Raw genomic sequence first — 9152 nt, 5'->3', positions numbered from 1 at the left:
GACAAGGTTTAGGGGGTTTGTAAAGGGGAGAGAGGATAAAGTTTCATTCAATAGAGGGGAGGGCAGAGTAGTGGATTGTGATAGAGGAAAGAAGGGAGGCTAAGAAGGGAAAAGGGATGTTAGGGCAAGGCTCATAGGTGGAGCGGTTATTGAGATGTGAGAGGGAATCTTTCTCATACCAAACTAATGGTAGGATAACAACACCAAGGTTTTATGCTTATTGAAGGGTCTAAGGAGAGGCTAGATAAAGCTTCAATGACGAAACCGGGTCGCTTTGAAAAGGGGAAATTGCAAGCATTCAAAATGAGGTTAAAGTTATGCCGGCTAGAGGACAAAATTTGGTTAAGGTTGAGATTTAAAAGAGGTGGTTTCCAAAGGGGGTTGGTTTCCTTAAAAGGAGAGGGGGCGGAAGGTTTAAGGTCTTCACACAATGAGAGTGTGTGTGGAAAAGTATACCCCACAAGCAGGCCCCCTAATTTCTTTGGTCGACCTCCCTTGTAGCTCATGCGCTTGAAGATCATTGGACCCCTCTAGGCCTAGACAATCACAAGCAAGAGTCATACCAAACAACAAGGGTAGCCTCAAGACAAGTGTCCCACTTTCCCCTTTGAGAGAGAGGGAGTGATAAATGTTAAAACAATTAACTAAATTAATTGATTTTTCATTGGACCCCTTGGGTGGCCAACCAATAGGCTTTAGGCACGCCATGAGGGTAACCTAGCTACGGGCTTGACATGTGTCGTACTTGCCTCTTCGGCAAGGGATGCCCTTTAGGAGAGAGAGTGGTCAAGAAACCACCCCCCTTCTTGCATGGCTTGCCCCCTCCTTGTAGGGATTTTCTTTGAATTTTGTGCCACCTCAAGCCCCTCAACCTTGGGCCTAGTTCTCACCACAAGCTTGGCCCTTAAGCCCCTCAAGATTGGTCTGGGTTCTCACCTCAAGTATAACCCTAGCATCTTAAGCAGGACAAGCATCTCAAGCATCTCAATCCTCAAGAACTTCAAGCATCTCAATCCTCAAGCACTTCAAGTATCTCAAGCATCTTAGTCATCTGGCATGACAAGCACCTCAAGCTTGGGTCGGGTCCCCACCTCAAGCACAACCCTAGCTTACCTAAGGTCAAAGGACTTTTAACACTAACTATTGGAGGTCTTCAATGAAGCTAACCCTAAGGTCTTTATGCTCCATTGGTTAGACTTACTCTTTGACAGACCATCTCTCATTTGGGCCTCTTTACCATTGGCCCCGTATTCAGATAGATCCTAACCCTTGTTCCCGTTTATTCTCCCACATTAAATGATCATTTTAATATGAGAAAATCATTTGGGTTGGTTAGATATTAGATTTTATGGCATAAGCTGAGGCCGCTTTGCCTCCCTCCATACAGCCGAGTTGTGAAAGGATCCGAAGTAATAGTAGGTGGTAGGGTATCAACACCAACCATACCAGTTTAGACGCCACCCCTCTTTGATGCCCATCATCAGGTGTCTAGGCAAAGCCAAGGAATAATCCCTGACACGTTAGCCGTGTAGGTCATTCGACCCCCAACGCACTAACCGTGTAGATGAGCCTAACAAAAAAGAAGAAGACATACACAACACCCCTGATCCAGCAAAGGCCCAAGTCAATGACCCTTTAGTCTAAGGCTAAGCGATGTAGGTGATCCTAGTGTTGTACCGATGCTACCATGAGAAACATAACACATGAGTCCAATGAGAATATCACTTTCCATATGCACAAACAATATTTTTCAAGCATTTAGACCGTACAGGGTCTCTACCTTTACACGTCCACCATAAACCATCTAGTTCACTTAGTGATCCAATCCCAAAAACCATAAATCATAATCCAATCATATCACACGGGTGAGCACTCCACCCAACTTGGGTGAGGCACGACCAATCCTGCATAACCACTTTAGAACATAACATGCTTGCAAAAATTTTGGCAGCATAACTACATCCAAAAAAAAATCCCATAAGCCACACCGGATTCCACCATAAAATCACAACTTTAGTCCATGAGGGAATCTCAACCCTTAACCACAAATCATAATTACACTGAACCAACTCCCACACTTGGAGTTTGACATATCCCTTCCTGTCAATCAGAGTCCATACACATATGACTCTTAATACATGAGCCTTCCATTCATAAAAAGAGTCCCCAACTTGCAACTAATCATGATATAAAAATCCAGTTTTGATAATATCCAACCATGCAAAGTTGATGCATCACATCTGCACTTCACCTCCCTAGCACATAGAGCTAGTTTTGACCTAGAAAGATGGAAAGCAATCATAACCATGCATATGAGGCATCCATATCAATCCATAAGTTTTCATACATCATATGATATCATTCCATCACCATAAACATGATGAAAAACAGCTCCGACCTTTAGGTCAACCATAGACTATAACTTCACACATAGCAAAAAATAACTTTTCAACATTTTCGAGAGCATGCATAACATGCAAATGAAAGTATTTGACCTCAAACCAATGCATCAAGTTCAGCTCCATAATATAGACTAGCACTCTATTACGACACTTTACCCATATGGTGCTTACACAACAAACGGTAACCCAAAAAGAGATCCACTTTAATCATATTTGCCTATGCACTTCGCGTTGTCTAACCATATACCCTTACATAAGTTTATGGGTATCTAATAATTGAAATCAAAGCACAAAAAAAAAACCATAAATCATACATAAATAGCTCGATTAACTCACGACGTCATATGGTACTCCCCCTTGGTAACACCCCTACACGCGTAGGTAAAACCGGTTATGGAATGATTAACAACTCGCATTCCCAAGGTGATAACGGAGACCTAAATACATTTATCATCAAGCTTTTAATTGGTTAAGTGGGTTATCCCATCCGATGAATCTATATAGTGGTTCTCCAAAGAGCCCGGAGTCAAAAAAATTGGTTGTGGTGTGGGCAGCAAGCTATTTTTTGACCGTATCTCTTAGCTCGTGCGTGATTTTCATATAACACCATAGAGAGAAAATGGTCTAAATGATGTGTTTTATCTCTAGTATAAATGGTTTGGACTGATTCATAACGGTTTGTGAGTTATGACCAAAGTGTTCCTACTGCTTTTATACGTGAAACAAAAAGCTCTTTTTTATGCACACACGTGATCATAAACACATCATGTGCATAAATCAGCGTGTTAAACATGATGAAATAATCATGAGGCAACTTCATACCTACTCGGGTAATCCATACATGCACTCGTATATGGAAAAACAATCATCGAGAGGGTGACTACTCAGAAAAATGACATAGAGAGAGAGATGATGATGGCTATGGAGTTTAGAGCTTCTCACCGTGATTTAGAATCGATTGGGGTTTGTCAAAAGGCTTCTTTCTTTGCCGCAAGAGAGAGGTGATGAGAGCTACATAGAGGTATCCGCCAGGAGATCTTTCGAAGAGCACGTACACTGTGAAACGAGAGAGGAGATAGTAAGCAATTAGAGAGAGAATATCCTTCTTCTTCGTCTTCTTCTTCTTCTTCTTCCCTTATACGAGACAGAAGAGCTTATGGAGATGGTGATGAAGAGTTTGCACCACTCCGTATAATAGATACGTATACCTTTGTGGTAGTAGACGCAAGAGACGGCCCTGAAAACTGAGGTGGCTATGTCAATTTATAGCTTCTCCAGCTGCCTGGAGTGTGCCCCAAGCTACAGGTAGTGCAACCTCTCAGCCAAGATTAGCTTCATGATTTTGGGAGCAGACTCCAATCTTTTTTAAAAACATGGCACAGCTTCTGGTGGTCAACTCTCCCACTTACCATTCAATTTTTTCAATAAAACCGATCAATTGAACAGTATCTGGCCAACTAATGGAGCCTTAGCTAGACTATGCCGCACCGAGATGTCCCGACATCATTATGAATTTCTTGTACTGCCCTAGCATATTTACAATATCGCTTTTTATAAAAATAATTTTCGTAAAAAATCTCGTTTGGTCCAGTTTCTGGTCCGAGTGATCATTTTTAAATTCGATGGAGACTAAAATTAATATTTTTATGTTTAGGTCATCATAAAAGCACATTGCTTTTCAAAAACGTCGAAAAGCACGAAAAACTAAAAATAGCGTAAAAAGAAAAATTTTATAAAAGTGAACCACGGTTTTCTCTTGTCCACTGGAATAAGAAAGCGGACCCGCTTTTCAATAAAAAGCACTAAAAATCTTAAAAAGCTAAAAATAGCATGAAAAGCACTCAAAAAGCAAATTTTTGCAAAATTGAACCATAGCTTCCTTGGAATGCATAGATTAAGGATCCTACCTTGGTTTTTGCAAAAAAGCACCTAAAAGCATAAAAACCATGAAAAAGCTAAAAGTAGCGGATTTTTCTAAAACTGAACCAAACGTACGTCTAACCTATTGGAACATGGAAACGACCTTGCTTTTTAATCTAGAACCTTCCAATACTGTCAATCAAGCATCTTAAATCAAAATTTGACAAATTAGATATTGAAAGCTATTTTTTTTATTTTTTAAAAGAGACCAAGAAATTCGGGATCTTACATCCTCCCACACTTGAGAAATTCGAGGTGTCCTCACCTCGACATGAAATCTGGATAATTTAGTCTCATTACATCATTACGTTCCCCAGTGGCATCTTCCTGAGGATATGTTGACCAATTAACAAGGTGTTCAATAATGATCCGATTACGTAGAGGCTTAGTTCTGCTTTGAAGTATCACTTCGGGATATACTTCAAAAGCTCCATCGATAGAGGTAGATAATGGAGAATCATCAACAATATGCTACCAATCAGGTACAACTTCTTGAGTAAGCTGATGAAAAAACATCATGTACCTTTTTGTGTGGTGGTAACAAGAGTCTGTATGCTTGATCATTTGTAATGGAATTGGCCTATTTAACTTGAGAGTAGTGGAAATTAATGAGAGTACTTTGTGAGCATAGCACGTGAACATAATTGAAGATAGAAACATAATCATAGCAATTAGTTAACTTGGCATGAACAATACTTTTGCAAGAGAGAGAATTTAGAGAACATGACAACAGTTGAGGACTAGATTTATGTGGAGCCGGTCCCCCCTCCAATAGGCAATTGTATTATGGTTTCTCCCATTAAGAGAGACTTGTTACAATACAATCTTTGTGTTCCTTGTGACCTAGGTGATGCAATGAATATGGAAAACTTCATGCATCACAAGCATAACATAGACTTGAAGAAAGCTTTAACTATCCCAAGCCTCAGTCCCAAGACCTCAAACACCTCAAGCACCTCAAGAATCTCAAGCACCTCAAGCACCTCAAGGACCTTAGTCATCAAGCATGACAAGTAGGACAAGCACCTCGAGCTAGGTCGGGTTCTTGCCTCAAGCTCAGCCCTAGCTTACCTAAGGTCAAAGTACTTTTACACACATTATTGGAGGTCTTCAATGAAGCTAACCCTAAGGTCTTATGCTCCATTGGTTAGCCTTGCTCTTTGATAGACCATCTCTCATTTGGGCCCCTTTACCATTGGCCTCGTGTTGAGATAGATCTATAAGCACATGTCTATATCGTAACCCTTGTTCCTGTTTATTCTCCCACATTAAGTGATCAGTTTAATATGACAAAATCATTTGAGTTGGTTAGATATTAGATATTAGATTTTATGACATTACCTCTCTCTTGAAATCATAATCGTCCTCGACTATGAGATAGAAGAGATAAAGCCTTAGTCATTAGTCAATTTTACTAAGGATCTCTTTTTACCCTACGACATCTTTCCAAGATGGATGACTAATCCATTTGGTGCTTGGGAGACATAGCTGCCACAAGAATGTCTGTTCTTTAGTCCATTTCATTCTCCCAAAGTAGAGTGGAAAATTTTACTTGGTGTTTGAGAGACGTCATCATCACAAACATGATTCTAAGCATGCATACTAGTTAACTTTGTGCACAATTAAAAAGAGGACTAGTCTTATAAGACAAAAACATGATTCATTTAAAAGAAATTTGTACATTTGCTTACTCTAACGTAGCATTGTAAGCATTGTCAAGGTTCATACTATCCTTAAGCTATATTCCTTGCATCCATGTAGCATCTTTAAAAGGATATTTTTGAACTTAATAAGATACCACCAGATCATCTTACCATATCTTAGTACTTTGTCTTCATGTTGAAGGATAGCTTCGGGTTGTAGCACCTCTTCTTGGTCTTCAACTTCGGGAGGGTCTTCAATAATTGGTTCACTTGGTGGCTCTCCTTTGTAGGGCTTACGTAGGCTTATATGAAAGTCATTGTGTATGAGCCAATGGTTGGGCAACTTGAGTTGATAAGCCATCTCATTGATGGGCTTCAAGATTTGGAAAGGACCATAGTATCTTTTTGTTAGTTTAGCATAATACTTTTGATGGCCCATAGGATTTTTGCCCATCGTTTGCCTTAATCGAGCCTAGGAAACCTAAGTAAAACCCAATCATTTTCTTTGAACATTAAGGCCCTTCTGTGCTTATCAGCAACAGCTTTTTGCCTTTGTTGAGAGATGGATATAGCCTCCTTAATCTTTTGAAAAGATTCTTGTTGGTCACGGCTATACTCATTGGCGGCAAAGATCTTCCCATGTACTTTGAGTAGCAAGGGACTTTTAGGTCTTCCCTCAATGATCTCAAAAGGTGCTTTTCCTGTAGAAGTATGTACATGTAGGCATACTCTACAAGAGCTAAGTACTTTTCCCATTGTGAGCGTTGATATACTTCGGTAACATAAGTTTGAGTAGATTGAGTATCGTAAGATTGGCTATCTCACTTTGGCCATTCATTTGTGGGTGATAGGCCCCCGAAGAGAAATTCAATCTTGTTTCTAGATTTTCAAAGAGACCTTTCCAAAAATTATTGGTCATTCTAGGATCTCTATCTGACACGATGGATGTGGGTAATCCATTGTGCTTGAAAATCTGAGATATGAAGAGAGTTTCCATTTGATGTGCCTTAAGAGTCTTTTTGACAGGAATAAAATGTGCTTGCTTGCTAAACTTGTCGACTATTGTCCGTCTTCCTGTATTCCCATGGATAGAATTGGGTAATTCCAAAGATGAAATCCATGGGTATACTCCCCCATGGTGAATTTTGGATAGGCAATGGCTGGAGTAATCTAGCTTGCTTCCCTCTATCATACTTGGTCTTTTGGCATACTACACATTTTGAAACATACTCTTGTATGTCCACTTTCATGGTAGGCCAATAGAAGTATGTCTCTACTCCTCGGAGAGTAGGTTGAATATCTCTATGGCCCGCATATGGAGGATCATGGGATTCATACATAGATTTCTCACAAAGGGAATGTGTAACACATAGCCTATTGCCGTGGAGAAGATAACCATCCTACAAGGTGAATGGTTCCTCTTTATTCCCCAAAGCAAGGGCTGACATTATGTCTCTAAAGTCAAGGTCAGTAGCATACTATCTATCATAGAAGATAGATCATTGTGAGTAGCTATAAACACCACATTAACTTTTGGTCATCGTGAAAGTGCATCGGCCACTTGATTGTGCTTACTATCAATGTGAGCAATATGAAAATTAAATTGCAAAAGAAAATTTTCCCACCTCATTTGTTTGTCGGAAATATTGGTTTGCGTCATGAAATACTTGAGACTTTGGTGATCGGTTCGTAGAATGAATGGAGTCCCCAATAAGTATTGCTTCCATGTGTCTAGGGCATGTAGAACAGTTAAAAGCTCTTTCTCATAAATGACCAAGACTCGTTCATCAGTATTGAGCCTTCGGCTCTCATATGCTATGGCATGCCCTTCTTGAAGCAAAACTGCTCCAAGGCAATCACCACAATCATCACATTGGACCTCAAATGACTTTGAGAGATCCGGAAGTATGAGGACTTGTTGGTAAGTAATATTATCTTTGAGCTTATCAAAAGCATTTTGCTCCTTAGCAGTCCATACATACTTAACGTTCTTCTTAGTTAAGTCGTGTAGTGGTCCTACTACTAGAGAGAATTTTGCTATGAAGTGTCTATAGTATGCACACATACCAATAAAGCTTCTTAGCTCATGTAGATTCCTTGGGTTAGGCCATGCTTTTATTACCTCTAATTTTGATGGATCCATACGGATACCAACTTGAGAGATAATATGACCTAAGTATTGACTCTCTTGAAGGAAAAATTCACTTTTCTTTTGGTTGAGAAAAAGCTTATTCTCCCTTAATGCTTGAAAAATCACTTGGAGATGTTGCTTATGTTCCTCCAAAGACTTGGAGTAGATGATGATATCATCAAAGAACACTCCACCAAATTTACGATAAGGTGGCTTGATGTCCCTTGAAAGCTGCATCAGCCATTACCATATCTCCCATCTCAAAAGCTTGAATGCCCAACTTGATGGCCAACTCCGTTGATATGAAGTTGTGAGTAGAGCCAGGGTCAAATAAGATGAAGGCATCATGCTCTCTTACCTTTCACCAAGCATAGGAAAGAGATGATCCTTTTCGATGAGCATCCTCTTTTGGAGCTTCGATGGTGGAAGACCTAGGAGTCTCACTGCGAGTATTCTTCTTGGGGCAAGAAGGATAGCCATGTCCTTGCTCCCCACACTTGAAACACTTATGGTCCTTGCGAAAAGCTTCAAGCTCTTCAGGAGAGAGTTTGTTTTTACCTTTGTAAACTCCCTTCTCCTTGGACCAATTGTTGTTGTTGTTGTTGGAAGTGCCTTGCAAAGACTTTTGAACATTGGTTTTCCCCTTTGCATCATTTTTGTCTTTGTTTTCCATGGGCTTGACATTACGTCTAGCCCCTGGATGGAAATTGATGCGTGAAGCAACCATGGTGTGATGGATTACTTTGCTAATAGTACCAGGCCATTGAGAGTTGAAGTATTCGGCCATCTCTTCAGGTAACCCCGCACAAAATTGCTGGTCTATCTTTTGAAAGATAGTAGCCTTGAGATGTAAATCCCAAAACTTGTCGACATACTTGTGGATAGACTCATGGGAGATAAGCTTCAAGATGCGCCATTCGGTAAGCACTTTGTCCTTTGCATTGCCTACAAGGAATAGCTTCATGATGGAAACTCGTTGAGTTTTCCATGTCTCTGGGGCTTCACCATTGCCACGAAGGGTAGCCCACCATTGACGAGCTGATATTTGGAAGTGCA

This window comes from Adiantum capillus-veneris, chromosome 28 (genome assembly GCF_014529385.1).
Source record: "Adiantum capillus-veneris isolate H3 chromosome 28, ASM1452938v2, whole genome shotgun sequence".
Lineage (NCBI taxonomy): Eukaryota > Viridiplantae > Streptophyta > Polypodiopsida > Polypodiales > Pteridaceae > Adiantum > Adiantum capillus-veneris.
The sequence above is the reverse complement of the archived record's forward strand: the minus strand, read 5'-3'. Positions refer to the sequence as shown.